General features: G+C 34.5%; 1 protein-coding gene across 1 annotated transcript in view; it reads left to right on the forward strand.

Moving 5' to 3' along the window:
* The window catches only part of LOC101899257 (uncharacterized), a 348,103-nt gene that overhangs the window by 37,294 nt on the left and 291,727 nt on the right, over nucleotides 1–19,082 (forward strand). The gene's annotated exons all lie outside the window — the stretch shown is intronic.

Raw genomic sequence — 19,082 nt, forward strand, 5'->3', positions numbered from 1 at the left:
CTCGACATCTGAATTAATAATCAATTCAAAAACACTCGGGTTTAATATCTTGTTTCGACCAAGCAAAATCCTTAAAGGATATTCATTGAGGAGATAAAAAGGCAAAATTAGGCAAATGTTAGCATCGAGGGCACTGATATAGATTGCGAGAGCGAGTGGTACTTAAAATAATATAGCTTATCTAAGCTTTACATTAATATAAGGAGCTTTAAAATTTTGATTTTTTGGTGGGTCCGTCAAGTAACTTTTTAATACGCTACGGGGTGTTATGTCTTAATGCAATTGTTTGTAACATGTAAAAGGAAACGAGAGAGATCTATAGTTCCTTTTGACGATCTTCATAGAATCACATTCTGAGTCGATTTATGCCTGTGGTACCAGATGTCAGATACATCTCAGATATAAGTGCTGAAAAAAAAAATTTGGATATAGCTCCCATATATTAAGGTTTATTGCGCACCAAATGTCTAATATTAGCCCAAATGGACTGAATTTCGGCACTTCCGACTGAATTGAGCCTAAAAGTAAGTTTTTTTTTTTTTAAATTTTGTTGAAAATCGGTTCAGATATAGCTACAGCTCACATATATGTGTTTCATCCGATTTTGTGCTAAAGTCCTTCACATGCGAAATATGCACTCCGGGCATCTGCTACTGCTCGAAAATACTTCTGCAAAATTTTATCGAGATCTGTTCAGATTTTTATATAGCTTCGATATACATCTTCATCCGATTTTGCGGTTATTGCTCCCCATATATGACCACATTGAATACATTTTTTCATATTCAACCGAATTTTAAATTTGAATTCAAATTTAATGAAAATCGGTCCGGTATATCTATTGCTCCAATAAATCTTTTTTAATATAATCCTTATCGAAGTCATATCATGCACTATACATACATCAATATTGTTTGGTTCATAGGTGCTTATTTGGTTTTTTGCTACGGGAGCTCAACTACTACTTTTGACCTTTCCTTATTGATTGTTTTTATACCCTCCACCTTGGAAAGGAGGGTACATTAACTTTGGCATTCCGTTTATAACATCCCTAAATATTCGTTGATTTAACGATGTCCGTCTGTATGTTGAAATCACAATACAGCCCACATTATTTGACGTAAAACTTCATAGAACATTGCGTCTAGGATGGTTGGTACTGAAAATGGGATATATCGGTCCAGGTTTTGATATAGTCCCTATATAACGGTACCTCTTGATATTCGGTATTTTGATGATTTTTGCCACATTTTTTCGCGGATTTATATAAAAATTGATATTTGTAGGTCATAATAGGTTATTAGTCGTGTGGAGAGAATTTGTGTGTATAAATCCATGTTTTGGTATAGCCCCCATATTACAATACCTCCCGATATTCCGTATGTTGATGATTTTTCTCATATTTTTCCACGGATTTGTCAAAAATTGGTATTTGTAGGTCCCCCCAAATAACGGTGCCTCCCAATATACGGTATTTAGTTGATTTTTGCCACATATTTCAACAGATTTGTCAAAAAATTGGTGTTTGTAGTTCGTAATGGGCTCTAAATCCGGTGGCGGCTCATAGTATATATGGGTCAACGTTTTGGTATAGCTACCATATAACGGTACCGGTATAACGATATTCGGTATGTTGTTGATTTTTGTTATATTTCTTCACGAATTTGTATAGAAATTGAAATTTGTAGGTGATAATGGGTTCTAGCTCCGGTAGCAGAAAATTTAATAATAAAAATTAATAATAATTTGATAATCCTTTTTTTGGCCTCCATATAAAGGCCCAACCCACATTATCCAAATGATATTACTCGTTAAGATGTGGAAGAAAGTTGGGATATTCGTACTATAATTCTTCGAATGGAAAATATCCCAAAATTTGATATTGAGGTATCTGTTTTTATCCGGGATTATGATATGGAGGTGGTTTTGTACGAATTTTTACGAAAAGTACTAAATGATACTAAATTTAGTATTGGGTAAAGTAACAGAGCTGAAATCCTGAAAATTGATATATCAGCATTTGGTGGTGTCATTGGTTTAAATATGAAAGGTGTTTTTGTAAATATGAGCAATAATTGTTCGAAAAATACTAAGTGGTACCAAATTGGGAAATTGGGTGAAGGGATAGAGCTGGAATCCCGAAAGGTGATATTGTGGTCTTTTTTGGAATCTGGGGTTCAGAAATGCGTTCTATAATTGTTCGAAAAGTACTAAATAATACTAATTTTAGATCACTGTTGATGTCTAGAAGGTAGAGAAATTTGGTATTGAATGTAGTTCTGAAACGATGGAGATTCAATGGAATATATCTTTCTTAGTTTCTCCCATCTGTCTATCCGTCTTTAAAATTGCGTAATATTAGAGATAGAACTATGAAGTTTAAAAATATAACATATAGGTCTGATTTATGTTATTGTCCTCACGTTACGCTTTATCATTTTTGTAATTTTGAAGTTTTTACCAAAGTTTCTAATCTGAACCCCTCTGAGGGTTGCTCTATTACTCGCGATACATGTTCAATGGAGGTAAATTTTTCACATGGTGGAGAGCGTAATATGTTCTGCAAGTCGAATTTAACGCCTTTTAACTAATTTTAATACCCTCCGTCTTGAAAAGGACCTTATATTAAATCTGTCATTCTGTTTTTAACTCCTGTCTGATATCGAAAATGAGTTATGTCGGTCCAAGTTTTCGTACAGTATAAGGTATTTCCTTTTTCAAATATCATGGTTTAATAGACAATTTTTAAAACCCGAAAAACTTGATTTGATTTGTCCAAACTGTCATCTCCTAATAATTAAAAACAAGGAAAAAAGCTGTAAGTTCGGCTGGTCCGAACTTGGAATACCCTCCACCATTTGGAACGAATTTGGTAATTCTCAAAACAATAAAATCCGTTAAAAATTCTGTTAAAATCTTAAAAATGCCGAATGTTATATTAGGGTCTATACGACGACATGGACCTGCATAGGTAACATTTGTCATAAGCCATTACAATATTCAAATGCAAAACTTTAAAAAAATCACTAACAATGTAGCTAAAATAATCAAAATCGGGAGGTATCGTTATATGGGGGCTATACGAAAACGTGGACCGGCACAGAAAATTTTCTGTCACAGGATTATTATTAACTTCAAATACGAAATTTCAAACAATTTCGGTGAATATAGTACCTAAAATCCGAATATAGGGAGGTGCTGATATATGGAGCCTATACAAAGACCTGGACCTGCATAGACAATTTTCTGTCATAGACTTTACTTCCCATTACGAACCTAAATATGAAATTTGATACAAATGATATCGACGGGTACCGTTATACGGGGTATATCCCCCATATAACGGTATCGTGGACCTATATATGTACAATTCTCTTCTAGGGGATAAAATACTCACAAGGTACTCCTTGTGTAAATTTTCAGACAATTCCGTTGAAAAATGTGGCTATAATCATCAAAATACCGAATATCGGGAGGTAACGTTATATGGGGCCTATACGATATCGTGGACCGATATGGCCCATTTTCGAACTTGCCTACAGACAGATCTGTGCAAAATTTTAGCTTCCTATCTTAATTCGTTTTGACTCTAGCGTTATTACAACAGACAGGACTAGATCGCCTTAGACGGTGATCAAGAATATATACTTTGTTGGGTCTTAAATTATTATTTCGATGAGTTACAAACGAAATGACGAACTTAATATATCCTCCATACTATGTATGGTGAAGGGTATACAAATGCGAACTTGATTCCATACTGAAGTAATCTAAAATATAAATATACAGGAGAAACATCGTCCTTCAATTTTCATATTGCCCACCGTTGGAATTACTTTTACCCAATGAGCATCTATTCATGTTACTTCTTCCTCTATCGTTGTGTGGGCTTTTTTTATTTGTTTTGGCATTCAGACGAAGGCGTTTCTGGACAAATTAAATGAATTGAATAAATAGTCGGAACTGTATTCGGACTTTCTATGTCCAATTCCTCCTTCGAAAAAGAAGATAGCAGCATTCACAATTGAGGTGTGCAAAACAGCCCATAATAACAATAACAACAACAGCAACAACGTCGGCGACAATAAATGCCAGCACTTATACACCACCGGCAGCAGAAAAAAACGAGACTTGAGTCACACGCCGCCGTGTGGTTAGAACGTGAAACATAAACTATAAAATTGTTTTCGACAACAAAAATGCCATGAACACTTTGAGGCTGCTACTGCTGTCCGTCTGACTGCCTGCCTGCCGCTTGTGGCCATACTCTATGAAAAGGCGTGTGAATGTCGCTCTTTTGGTGTGTGTATGTATTTTGCCCACAAATGCCACACACTATGGATTCTACTGGACACTGTTTGCTTACAGGCTTTTCTATGGAAATCACCCGAGTGCGTCTGTTTGTCTCTATGTCGGTGTGTGCTTCTGCTCATTCTCTCATTCACGCTTCCTTTTTACCTTTTACAGATGGTTGTTGTTGGCGTGCTGGTGCCCGTACTGTTGGTCGCTCATCTTCTCTGTGGTCACTGGCAAAATATAAACGTAAAAGTCATAAATATTATTTAATTGGATTAAAAGCTTAAAAAATTGAAAATAGTCATATTTATGGCAAAAGTGAGAGAATGTAAACGAATGTGAACAGCAACAACAACAGCTACAGGAACAACGAACAATGATAGATATTTTTTGGTCAGTTGGCCCTTAAAGAAATTAAATTTTTTTTTCTACCAAAAAAAAAAAATAATAATGATAATAATAATGAAAGTGCAATTTTGAGGTTGGGTTATTTATTGTTTCCAGATAACCTAAATGAAAACTTGGTGGCGAGTCTAACACCAAAGTAGCAGATGTTTTAATTATTTTGCCAAGTGTGTTAAATAATTTGTATTCTGGAAGGAATTTGTGGGATGGGGTGGTATATTTTAAGAAATTCAATTATAATTTATTTATATGGGCCACTGGTATTAACATGTGAGGATAGGAATATTTTACTGGGATGAGCAGTCCTAGTCGTCCTATGACGACCTAGACCTCAAAATATCCATTTTAGATCCCACAAAGTATATATACATTTTTGATCAGCATAAAATTCTGTGTACATTTAGCTATGTCGGTCTGTCTCTCAGTCTGTAAAATCACTCTATCTCCCGAACGAAATTAAGTAGGTTAGTAAAATTTTACTCAAAAGTGTATTATGTCTGCAGGAGTTTTGATATGGAAAATGGGTCATGTAGGTCCACCTTTTGGTATAGCCCCATTTATAATGGTATCTCCCTATTTTCGGAATTCTAGTGATTTAAGCAAAATTATTCACCGGAATTGTTTTTAATTTGGTATTTTAAGTTCGTAATGAATACTACAGCCTAATACGGAAAATTGTCTGTGCAGGTCCACGTCTTCGTATAGCCCCCATATAACGGTGGCTCCCGATATTTACCGGAAATGTTTCAAATTTGGTATTTTTAAGACTTTTTTTTAAACAGAATTTTTAACAAATTGTATTTTTTGTTTTAATTGCCAAATTTGTTCCAAATTGTGGAAGGAATTTAAAGTACGACTCGGCCGAACATACAGCTTTTATAATTGTTTCTAAAAAAAAAACTCGCATGGGAAAATTGTTCATTCTCTTCAGGTATATATATTTAGACCCTACAAAAATATGCGCAACAGGTTTGATTGGGCCAAAAATTGTGTAACACCTTGAAATACTTGGCGTATGCCCACCATTGTGAATACCGCTCAGTTTCCAATGATCTAAATGCAATCTACAAATAAACAAAACTTTCCCTGGATTTTGATGTCACAATTACAGACGAATAGACATCGAATTGTGCATTAGGATTAAGTACAGAAAAAGGATTATTTGATGATCATTAGAGAATATTTAGCGAGTGAGATGGATCATAATTTTTGCGCATATTCTTAATGCCGAAAGCCACCTTCCAGCAATATTGGAAATAAAAGAAATAAATAAAAGAGCACTTCTAAAATTTTCATTGATGCCAATTTTGTTGAAGTTTCCAAAGTGAGACGAAAAAACCGCAATGAACTTCAGACTGCTCTTATTTCTGAGCCACTCCGATAGCTGTTAAAATTATTCCCGTGACAGCTCATTTTACAGTTTACAAGTGTACAAAAGCATTTTGGTGAGAATTTTCCAGAAAAAAAGTTATTCGTGATGGAATTCAAGCGTGATAGTGTGATTTCTTTATATTTGGCTGGAAAACCACAAGTGGCTATCGTTAGAGCACTCCAGCATTTAAACGTGAATAAATCTTATGTATCTCGTACCATCGCTCGTTACCGTGATACTGATATCATAGCCCGACGTCAAAGGAGTGGATGGAAGAAACATCAGCAGAAATGGTTTGAAAAGTAAAGATGCGACTTGATCGAAACCCGCGTTGCAGTGGCCGAAAAATGGCTCGTGAGCTGAACATATCGCAATATTCCATTCGGAAAATATTGAAAAATGAGCTCGGGGTAAAGCTATGAAATTCCAAAAAATGCAAGAGCTTACACCGCACCAGAAAAAATAGACTCAAAAGAGTTAAAGAGTTGCTGCGCTTGACCGACAGTGGTGAGCTGCCGAATTTGGTTTTCTCCGATGGGAAAACATTCGGTGACCACCAGTTTGTAAACAAAAAAAAAAAAGAAAATCATTTTTACTTGCCAAAGTGGTCAGTTGAAAATGTGCACCTTCGGTTGGCCACCAGAACTAAAGCGCCGGCCATGGTGATGCTTTAGGCCGCCATTACAGACGATGGTCGCTCTATGGCGAATATTATCGCGAAAATATTCTGGAGACTGTTTTAAAGTCTTGGGCGCGCAAATATTTTGGCCGCAGATCTTGGACATTCCATCAGGACTCAGCACGCACGTGCCAAAGGTGACCAATTTTAACAAATCTAAACTTATTCTGAAATTTGATGCTATTCCGAAATTTTTTGCATTCATTCAATAAAATTTAAAAAAAAAATTAAAAATATGGCGTTTAACTTTGTTGCAGTTTTTTATCGCACCCGATATTTATTAGCTGCGAAAAAGCGATATTTAAAATTATGAACAATTAAAAAATGTTCATCACACAAGTTAGCTGTTCTTGAGTTATAAGCCTAGCAGCTAACATAACCTTCTTTAATATGTATGGACTTTGATCTTTTGTGGGAGAGTTACTAGATGGAGTGGAAAAATATTGTTCATTTTCGAACCTGACCTAGAACTAATGCAAATATCGGGATTTGCAAAGTCGGAGCAAAATCGAGTCATCCTTTTTCTTTCTTTGAGGTAAATTATTTTCTTTGAAATTGTTGGCCTTTTGCAGGAGAGAGGTACCAGAAGGAGTGGACCGATGTTGCCCATCTCCGAACTCGATCTAAGTTTGACAATAATATTACGATCTACCAAGTTTGGACCAAATCGAATATTCTCTCCGAAAGGTACCTGCTGGAAAGGTGCGTACCATAACTTTTTCCCGTAGACGGACAGAAAACCTAGATCGGCATCAATTAAAAAAAAAATCACACAATGATATACTTTATGAAAATAAACAAGTAAAAAGGCTGTAAGTTCTTAAATACCCCCACAATTTGGAACGAATTTGGCGATTCTCAAAAACAATAAAATCCGTAAAAAATTGTTAGAATCTTAAAAATACCGAAAGTAGCTATTATATTAGGGTCTATACGACGACATGGACCTGCTTAGGTAACTTTTGTCATAAGCCAATATTCAAATGCGAAACTTAAACAAATCCGTGAATAATGTAGCTAAACACATCAAAATACCGAATATCGGGAGGTACCGTTATATGGGGGCTATACGAAGACGTGGACCTGCACAGACAATTTTCTGTCTTAGGCTGTAGTATCCCTTACGAACTTAAAATACCAAATTTGAAACAATTCCAGTGAATAATGTCGCTAAAATCATTAAAATACCGAATATAGGGAGATACCATTATATGGGGACTATATGAAAACGTGGACCTACATGACCCATTTCCAATACCGAAAGTCCTGAAGACATAATATACATTTGAGTAAAATTTTATCAATCTACTTCATTTTGTTCGGAAGCTAGATTGATTTCCACAGACGGACAGATAGACAGACGGATATACGGACGTACAACGCTTAATCGACATAGAATTTTATGCTGATCAAGAATATACATACTTTGTGGGGTCTAAAACATATATTTCGAGGTGTTATAAACGGATTGAAAAACTTAATAAACCCTCCATAATATGGTGAAGGGTATAAAAACGATATTTCGATTAGGCACGTTGTGGTCGTATCAAATAATATATACCCTATGGCAGAGGTTATCAACATTTGATACTAGAGTCAGATTATTTTTAAGCTTTGCAAATCTTATTATTTCTGCACACATCTCGTGGGATACGTTGCTCAACTTTTTGTTCGTCTGCCACATATGATCTAAATTTAAGAAATAATTACTCAGAATTAAAGAATTGAAAGTAACTATTTGATATAGTGCAAACTATGTCGATCGTTTATCAGGTAAAAAATTGTACAGTGATGAAATTTGGGCTCATGTTATATCTTGGAATGGATCCCAACAAACGGTCCAAATTTTGAAAAATCCAAAAATTACATGAAATTGGCATTACGACTATGATAATGAGCAGGATATGGGTTCAACCTTATGAAACTGTCGAAAATACTATTTTGCACCTTGTTTTTCATACGGACATTTTCAGATGTGTTACAATTTTTTTATTTTTTTACGCCTTCTCTCCTTTGTTGTGTTCTGTCCTTTGTTTCTTTAAAACCATGACAGAATATTTGCTCCCACAAGACTAGTTCTTTTTGAGTAAAAAAATTGTGTTTTACTTCCTGTTTCTGGAAAAAATACCAAAGGCCTTGATTAATTAATTTCGATATATTAGAGGTGAAGTATGGCATCCCATCACCAGACAGCCTCCATACAACATTGCCGCTATTTACACGTGTTTTAAAAGAAATAATTAATAATTTCCTAACACCGTATTCCCATGACATATGTTCGTATGAATTTTGAAAAGTTTTTGGTGAATTTTCCTTCATTCTGTTTTCATTATTCTGATGTAAAACGCTCCACATTGGCCTGACATTTCGGGTTCACAGACGCCTTCACAATTACATTTGCCTCATTGTCATTTTTTATGTTTAATGATCTACTTTTTTTTCTCTTGCACCGGGTCAACATTTATTACCTGTGGTTGTAATTCTCATTTGGTTAATAATTTATACATGTTTCTTAATGTCTGACTTCGTGCGTTGTTCTTGTTGTTGTTTTTGGGGGGTATGTCAAATTGTCGTCTATTTATGCTGCTAAATGAAAAAAAAAAAGTATTAATATCATTTTAGATTTCAGAGCATAAGACTCGGAACGACAACAGCCCAACAAAGGTATGTGACAAATCTTCAAAAACGAAGAAAAAAATTGCTATGAATATTTTTGTGTTTCTTTTCCTTCGCAACCTCCCAACACTGCAACCTCCCTCGCATTCTTTGTCTTTGCGGGTTTTATTCTATTGTTGTTGCTATTGTTGGTGTTGTCGCTGTGTCATTGCTTGCCTCAGCGCATTACTCAAAACAAAAAGAGTGTCACATACACTTTTGGCGGAAGTTTTGACACAAAGCCATTATGTATTATTGTCACGAGATTTGGGCACGAAGATGAATGTTTTGCCATAAATTCTCTATAAATATTGTATTATTGATGTTACTTTTGTCGTTGTCGTTGTTGCTTTGTTATTCCGTCCCTTGGTTTGGTGTCTTAGGGTATTGTGGGGTTTTGTGTTTAATTTGGTGGTTTTAAAGACTGCGGGTGGTAAATGTATCAAAAAAAAATTATTCTTGTAAACCAGGTCTTCTTTCCTTGGTCCGCCGTGAAGGTCCTATCAAATTGTATCCTATTTGGTATGTTATAGGATTCTAACAGTAAGATCTAATTTTTATAACCTACACCATACTATGCGGTGTATATTAATTTTGCCATTCCGTTTGTAACTCCTCGAAATACTCATGTCAGACCCAACAAAGTGTATATATTCTTGACAGAAAATTGTCTGTGCAGGTCCTCGTCATCGTATAGCCCACATATAACAGTACCTCCCGATATTCGGTATCTTGATGATTTTACCGACATTATTCAGCGGAATTGTTTCAAATTTGGCGTTTGGAATTCGTAATGAATACCACAGCCTGAGGCAGAAAATCGTCTATGCCACATCTTCCTATAGGCCCCATATAACTTTGCCTCCCAATATTCGGAATTTTAATGATTTTTGCTACATTATTCACTGTTTATTTCAAGTTTCGAATTTGAATATGGTAATGGCTTGTGACAAATAATGCCTATGTAAATGCACGTCATACAGCCCCTAATATAACGGCCAAATTCTGTATTTTTAAGATGTTAGCAGAATTTTTTAGAAGTAAATTGTCGCTTAGATTTCTCAGTATGTAGAAAATGTTTCAGCCAACAAATGTTCGATTTTGGTCCACTATTTTGTATAGCCCATCGCATAACGCTGCCTTTAGTATTGTCATATTTTAAAGGTTTGGGACTCTTTTTCCAACGAAGATAGTTTTAATTTAGCACTTCAACTTCCAAGTGCACTTCAACTTCCAAGTGCACTTCAACCTCTTCCAGTAGAAAAGTGTTAGTGCAGGTCCATTAGAAGGTATGACCCGATATAGCGATACCTTCTAATGTTCGGTAGTTTGGACGGTTTCAGTCCCTATTTTAAACCAACTTAAGGACCATACAACGATAAATACGAGCGGAGAGCGGTCATCTGCTGTTATGGCGGCCCACACCATCACCATGGCCGGCGCTTGAGTTCTGGTGGCCAATCGAAGGTCCACATTTTCAGCTGACCTCTTTGGCAAGTGTTTACTTGCCATTTTGTTTGTTTACAAACTGCTGGACAACGAATGTTTTCTCATCGGAGAAAACTAAATTCGGAACCTCACCACTTTCGGCCAAACGAAGCAACTCTTTAGCTCTTTTGAGGCTATTTTCTTTCTGTTGCGGTGTAAGTTCTTGCACTTTTTAGAATTTCAATGGCTTTACTCCGAGCCCCCTTTTTCAATTTTTGCCGAATGGAATAGTGCGATATGTTCAGCACAAGAGCCATTTTTCTGCCACTGCAACGCAGGTTTCGATTCTTCATTTTTCGAACCATTTCTGTTGATGTTGCTGTTTTCTTTCGTCCACTTCCTTGACGTTGGGCTAAGCTACCAGTATCACGGTAACGATCGATTTTACGAGGCACAAATGATTTATTCACATTTAAATGCTTGAATGATCTTACGATAGCCACTTGTTGTTCTCCAGCCAAATATAAAGAAATCACACTATCACGCTTGAATTCCATCACGAATAACTTTTTTTCTGGAAAATTCTCACCAAAATGATGTTATAAAGGTCACTAATAGAAACCAAAGGACACGAAATCTCGTATGAAATTGGAGTTTAGGACAACAGGTAGAAGGGACCACTATTTTTGTGTGAAAAAATACAAACATTTCTATTCTACCGAAACGCTGAAAATAACTTAAAGAGGAAATATAAAATACACAAAAGGCGAACTTCTGGCTTTTAATGCTGATTTCGTTGACGAATATAGCCAAATATCGTAGAGAAGCGAATTATATAGATCAGTCTAAATTTGGAGATATAGAGGTGACTCTTGCTTTTGGAGATGATCGAAAAATATTTAGGGGTTCAAATGAACCGAAAGCGGAAAAATTTTCCTGACCACACAATTGAAACCAATCGACACGGATTTTTGCATGAGAAGTTAAGTTAAGTGAAGTACAGGAAAGAAGTCAAGCACTTTGGATCTCTACCGGATTATATTTAGCTGTAAAGTGGAACACAACAACTAACAGCACGACGGAGTGCGTAAATATTGAACCAAGGTGCCTGGTCAAAAAGCTAAGGGTAATATCTGGGCAGTACTCTATGACATAATTTCAAAAGCGAAATCTTCCAAAATGGATTTGGACATAATAGGGCCTTCTAACATATTGTAGTGTTGTAGGATATCACAGGGTCGGCACGCATGACTATAGCCTTTGCTGATTTATTTATTTTTTTTGCTCTTGGATTATTGTTGCCTATTCCTTTTAAATTAACTGAAATTTGTCATTTCATTTAAAAACTGGCTCATAAAATTCGTTCAGTATTAGTCTACACATTCTCATTTAACATTCATAACCTCCTATTTGTAAATTTTAACCCCTAAAAAAACCAAAAAATTCCTAATGCTTTTTTCACGTAAAAGTAATCCAGTCTCAAATAATCAAATAATTCGTTGGTTTTTCATTTCACCATATATTACCCTAAACAAGACAACAGTTTCCACCTCTTTGATTAAGAATTCCGTTCATGGCAAATTGTCGGTTTCCATGAAATCAGACGAATTAGTAAAGATGGCAAAAAATGCCAATGAAAATTCAAAGAAAATGTCGCAATAATGCTTATGAAAATTGGATGGAAAAAGAAACTTCAATATACTGCCGTTCTGTTATGCTATCATCTGTGACTTCAATAGAAAAACATTGAGGAGGGTGGATATGAAAATTCCATGCATTAAATCATTCCCTTTCAATTTTAATGTCTGTGGCATGATGTTGTTGCGGTTTGTTGTGATAGGATTTTATAAAAGTCAATGTTGTTATTGGCATACTTTCATGCAATATTTGTAAAATTCCGATTTTTTGCCTATGGCAAATTTTTTAATATTAAAAGTATTTTCCAAGAAAACGGGTTTCCGTACAGACTTCTTGTCATTCGATTCAATCACATTCGAAGCAAAGAAAAAGGAAATGTGACATTTACTTTAAAGAGTATAGATGGGATATAAACCCCAATGGCGAAAATCACTACATAAGGGTGGGTGTGTGATAGCACTTCGGATTTTTAAATATTAGATCATACAACTCAGCTCGAGCAAAATATAAAAAAGTTGGCTAAATCTCAATATGAGTTAAAGAAAAATAATAATTTAATAAGACTTAAAAATTGGAATAGATTGTTTTTTAAGTCTGCTTAGATTTTTTTCTTTAGATTTGAATTGAATGGCTTAAAATTTGCGGACAAAGTAAAAGGCATAGGGATATAAAACACCCATCACTAAGGTCCAGTTCAATTTGGCTATGCAGCTCTCTAAGTAATTTGATTTTTATAGATCATTCCACATTAATGATTCTGAAGTAATTAAAATATAAATATTTTATTATCACCTCATATACACTTGAAACAAATAAGCAATGGCTATGGTCGTGCGGGGCCGACCATGTGATTCCCTGCAACAATGCAATATGTTAGAATCACCCTTATGTCCAAATCCATTTTGGAAGATTTCGCTTTGTCATAGAGCATTGCCCAGATATTACCCTTAGCTTTTTGACCAGGTACATTAGCGGTATTTCTTGGTATCAGGAACATTTTAAGTTGTTGGTGCATTTCAACCCCTAAATATATTGTGGATATTATTAAAACCAATAGGCCTGCCCCTTCTGAGCCTTACCTTATCCTTGTGAAAATTTTCGTGAGGATCGGACGACAATTGCAATCTGTATATAACACCCCAACCTGTGTTGTAAGGTGAAAAAATTTACAAAATATACATTTCAATATTATGAGTCAAATTGAAAAAAATTGCATGCGATAAAAAATATGAAAAAAATGAAAAAAAAATGTCACAAAATACTGCAAAATCTATATTAACATCATTTTTGCATCTTTCTATGCGATTATTTTAGTAATTGACAAAATTTGTCAAAATCGGTCCAGCCATTCATGAGATAGAAGCAAGAAGATCCAGCCATAATTGGGACCTGTAGAGTGATTACAAATTAACATGAACATGGACGGAGGGACCGACATACGACTCAGCTCGGAGAGTTAGGAAGATCCATATATACTTTCCTATGTGGGAAACCAATATTTCGAGGTGTTACATAATTTTTGGCCCAATCAAACTTATAATACTTCCAACACATAGTGTTGTAGGGTATAACAACTCCCGTTGGAGAGCTACCAAATAAGACTTATATTACCAAATCAGACTTATATTATATTCAATTTTTACAAAGAAAATCGGCGAGTTATTTCCACCTTATAAGTTAAATGACTTTTTAAAATGTTGGCCTTTTGTAATTTTTTATGAATTTTTAATACTTTGAATTTTTGTGAATACCTGAAGGAGTGGAAAAAATATCCTTTCTTTATTATCACGACGAATATTTCAAAGAAAAATCCTTGAATTAATTTTCGTCTTCGTATAGCCCCTATGTAACTTATCTTCCGATATTAAGTATTTTTATGATTTTAGAGACGTTCTTCACGAAATGATCAAATTTCGTATTTAGAATGCATAATGTGTACAACAACCAATGACAGAAAATTGTCTATGTGGGTCCATGCCTTCGTATATCCCACATATAATGGTACCTCCCTTTACTCGGTATTTTGATTATATTAGCGACATTATTCACCGGAATTTGTTTCAAATTGACAAAAATTGGCACGTCTTCAGGTAGCTCCCATATAATGGTTTTCAATTGAAGATGTATTTTTCGAACTTAGCTGCTTTTTTACTCGCTTAGTTTTGATTCCACTCAGGAATCCAACACCAGGACTGCAGAATCATGCAGTTTAACATACTCCGACCCCAAAGTCGTATTTAAATTGATTCCGGCTCAACTTCAAAATAATCCTAATCATTCCAACTCCGGTGAAAGTTGATAAATATATCTGAGACCTTTACCATCAATGATTGAAGCTTTTTATTGTATGGGAGCTACCCATTAAAATAACCAAACAAAACAACTGTTTATGCTAAATGGGATAACAAGCTTAAAAAAAAATAATTAATGAAAATCAGCCAAATCCCGCCAAAAACGAATAAAATACAACATTTCGGAAGATATGAAAATGTGGACCTTCATTGCCCATTATCTCCCTATCTATTCCGAACCTTAAATACAATTTTTGAGATAATTCCTGTTAAAGTATTACTAAAACCGATAAAATAGGGAACGTCGGAAGTTGCTTTTGTATACATAAGTTTGAATTGTTGAACATAATTTGGACTTGTATAGGTCATCATCGTATCCACTACGATTTTTTTTTTTTGGGGGTTTTCGGTCCCTTCTTAGCCCTAAATATTTTGCAAACGTTTTCGAAACAATAGTTTTCTATTTAGATCCTAACCATTCCCCCATGAAAAATTTCGTGTAGAAGCGATAAATGCGACCTGAATATAATAAGCCCAACACATAGCGTTGTTGTAAGATGAAAAAAAATGTAAGATTCAATATTGCAAGTCAAACTAAAAAAAATCTCATGCGTCAAAAAATATCACAAAAATAAAAAAAATATCACAACATATTACAGAAAAATATTCTCATATTCATTATCATCTTCTTTTGAGGTTATTCTAAAAATTGTTTTTTTTTTTTTTTTTTTGAGAAGCCTCTTCTAAATTTGTTATAATTTTTAAAGTTCATATTTTGCTATGTATGCGATATCTTGGATATTAAAATCAATGTAAATGTCAGAAGTAATCTTTTTGTGTAAATGTGTGATGCACAGTTCCGTGCCGATTGATATATTATTGTGACCGCTAGAGTAACTACAAAATCAGGAATTATTTGTGTTTTTGGTCAATTTCAACCTCAAAATATTTTGTGATCATCTCCAAAAGAAATAAGCTTCTATTCGGACTATAATCAAAACACCATACAAAATATTGCGAGGATCGGGTTATAATTGTGGACGGTAGCGTGATTTACAGTCGTACGCACATACATAGCTATATCGACTCAGATCGGTGAGATGGGAAAAATCATGTTTAACATCCTATATGCAGGACCATTATTTCGTTTTTTTTTTTTTTTTGTTGGCCCTATCAAACCTATGCATATTAAGGCTTTAGAACGGTATAGATTTGAAGTAGGTTAAAACTATATCTTAAAAAAGCAAAAGTTGGCTGGGGTAAATTTGTATTGTATGTGACCTCTAGAGCATGCTTCAAAATACTTAAGTATGAAATCGGATGAAACTTCTTTTTCTGGTCATTATTTGATGTATTATTTATATCAAATTAGAGGGATTTATGTTTGGGAGGTATAACCAAAATCTGATACGATTTTGCAAAATGCATTTTTAGTGTGTGCTCAATATCTATCTACCGAAAATCCTTGTTATGAAGTGTATAATACGGATTTGGGTGACTTAGACATAAAAGCGGATGAAAAATATATATGGGAACTATAACTATATCTTAACCGATTCTCATCAAATCTAAATCGCTCGATTCTTGGTTACATTTGGTAGTCTCTGCCGAAATTCATGCCATTTGGGTGAATATTACACATTTGGCAAACAACATCCTTGAAATCGAACATATATATATATATATATCAGAGCTATATCCAAATGCGAATTGATCTTAATAAAATTTGGCAGAGGTATTTCTGAACTCTCTAACATATCTGGCACCAAATATCATTGTTGACCAGGTAATATTATGAATGTGGAGAATAGATATAGCAATTTCATTTTCCAGAAAATATCAACAAATAGTTAATTTCGGAAATTAGGAAAATTAACGTCACATTTTTATCGTCCAATAGAATTATCTTGCTTTAATCTGTTTACTATCGAGTTCTATATATAAATACGAAATCCTTGACGACAAAAATTGGGATGTTTGGAGAAAAAATTAATATTGGAGCACAGAAAATTACTAGTTTTGGTTACAGAACCGAATAAATTAATTAATAACTACTATGGAAGTATGAGACCGACCTGTTTATATCTGTCCATCCGTTTTCTAGTATCTTTCTGAACTTCTCTTACGACAGCTTAGCTTTTAACCTTATATGGTACCCCCACCAAGTCCTCTTTTATTTACTTAACACAAAGACTTTTATTTTGTTCTTATATTCCAGAGAAACAAAATTTATTTAAATTCTGTACACATTAAATGTGTATATTTAGTCTGCTCTCTATATACCATTACCCTCATAGGTTTCAGTTTTCGCCCCTTTCACCCATCTAAAAGCATTATGTGGGAATTTATTAAACCGAATAACAAAATATTTACCAACAATCCCCCAATGGGAGGCTGGGAGCAAAATAAATAAAAAAGAAGAAGAAAATAGAAAATTGTTTAACATTTCGAGGTTTTCCTTTTATGAAAAATTAATTAGAAATTATCCTAAGATTTTATCCAACGCCATCAAGACAATGTAGATAATGGCAAGACACTCACACATACATTTGTATGTATTTGTGTGTATCTTGTTTTGCTGCAGTTTGTTAATATGCATGAATGTGTTGAATTAATGTTAAAATCTCAGAAGATTTTGAGAACAACAAGAATCTATTCGATTATAATACACTTATATATATTGTTTCGAAAATACATATGCATACGTGTGCGTGTGTGTGTGTGCTACGAGTGTGTTTGTATAAATCTATTGTACTTGTTTGGTTTCCGATTATGAGAAAATGAAATGGATATAATTCGTAGAATAGAATATATAAATTGTTATACAAATGTCCATTTCCACACACATGGCATAGATATGGCTTCATGTCAAATCGAATGTTAGACGTAATTTTTGTGTTCTTTACACTCGAAGAAAAGAAAAAACAATTTAAAAAGTTTCCAGTAAGAAATAGAAACAAATCACAGTCAAATAAAATTAAACAAGTCCGCTTGGAAGAATTATTTCCAATTTCAACAAATCTATTTTGAAACCAACTGAATATCTTGATTTCACCCTCAACCATAGTATGGAGGGTAAATTCCGTTTGTGAAACCTCGAAAGAGGACCCCACATGTAGATACAGGTTGAGCTAAAAAAAACTGTAACAAAGTCAAACGCCATAATTTTTACATTTTTATACCCTACAACACTATGTGTTGGGGGTATTATAAATTTGATTGGGCCAAAAATTATGTAACACCTCGAAATATTGGTTTCCCACATAGGAAAGTATATATGGATCTTCCTATCTCGCCGAGCTGAGTCGATCTAGCTATGTATGTCCGTCCGTCCATCTGTCCATGTTAATTTGTAATCACTCTACAGGTTGCAATTATTGAAAATGGAGGTGGGGTTAAGACCAGAATAGAACCCTATTTCTTTTGGAGATGATCGCAAAAAATTTAGGGGTTGAAATGGACCAAAAACTGAAAATTTTCCTGATTTTGCAGTTGCCCTACAGGTCACAAGAGCTTGGGGCTGGGTAGAAGCCTTCCAATTTTGGTGGTCATCGGGTAATATTTAGTGGGTGAAATAGACCACAACATATGTGTTAAATAAAAATCAAATTTTCCATTAAACTGCGAATATTTTTAATCCTGGCGAAATCACAAATTGACGAAGAGGTCAATTCTGACTAATTCTAGCTCATGAATGGCTGGATCGATTTTGACAAATTTTGTCAATTCAAAATGCCCTCTTGGCATAAAAGAATAAAATCTAAAAAAATCGCATAAAAAGGTGTCAATAATGATATTAATATTGATTTTGTAGTATTTTGTTACATTACTTTATTTTTTTCATAATTTTTGTCGCATGCGATTTTTTCATTTTGACTTATAATATTGAAGAGTACATTTTGTAATATTTTTTCACCTTACAACACAGTTTGGGGTTATTCTATACAGATTGCAATTATCGTCCGATCCTCACGAAATTGTTCACAAAGGTAGGGTTAGGCTCAAAAGGGCTAGGCCTCAAAGATGTCCGCAATATATTTAGAGGTTGAAATGGACCAACAACAAAAAATGTTCCTGATTTTTCTGCCGTTATGAAGGTCACAAATTGAAACAAAAGGACACGAAATTTCGCACGAATTTCGAGTTTAGAACAGCGGGTAAAATGGACCACTAGTTTTGTGTGGAAAAATACCAACATTATTTACAGGCGAATTCAAAATACACAAAAGGCGAACTTCTGGCTTCCTATGCTGATTTCCTTGACGAATATAGCCAATCATCGTAGACAATTAAATCATATAGATGAGTCTATATTTAG

Source organism: Musca domestica, unplaced genomic scaffold (genome assembly GCF_030504385.1).
Source record: "Musca domestica strain aabys unplaced genomic scaffold, Musca_domestica.polishedcontigs.V.1.1 26, whole genome shotgun sequence".
In the NCBI taxonomy this organism is placed as follows: Eukaryota; Metazoa; Arthropoda; class Insecta; order Diptera; family Muscidae; genus Musca; species Musca domestica.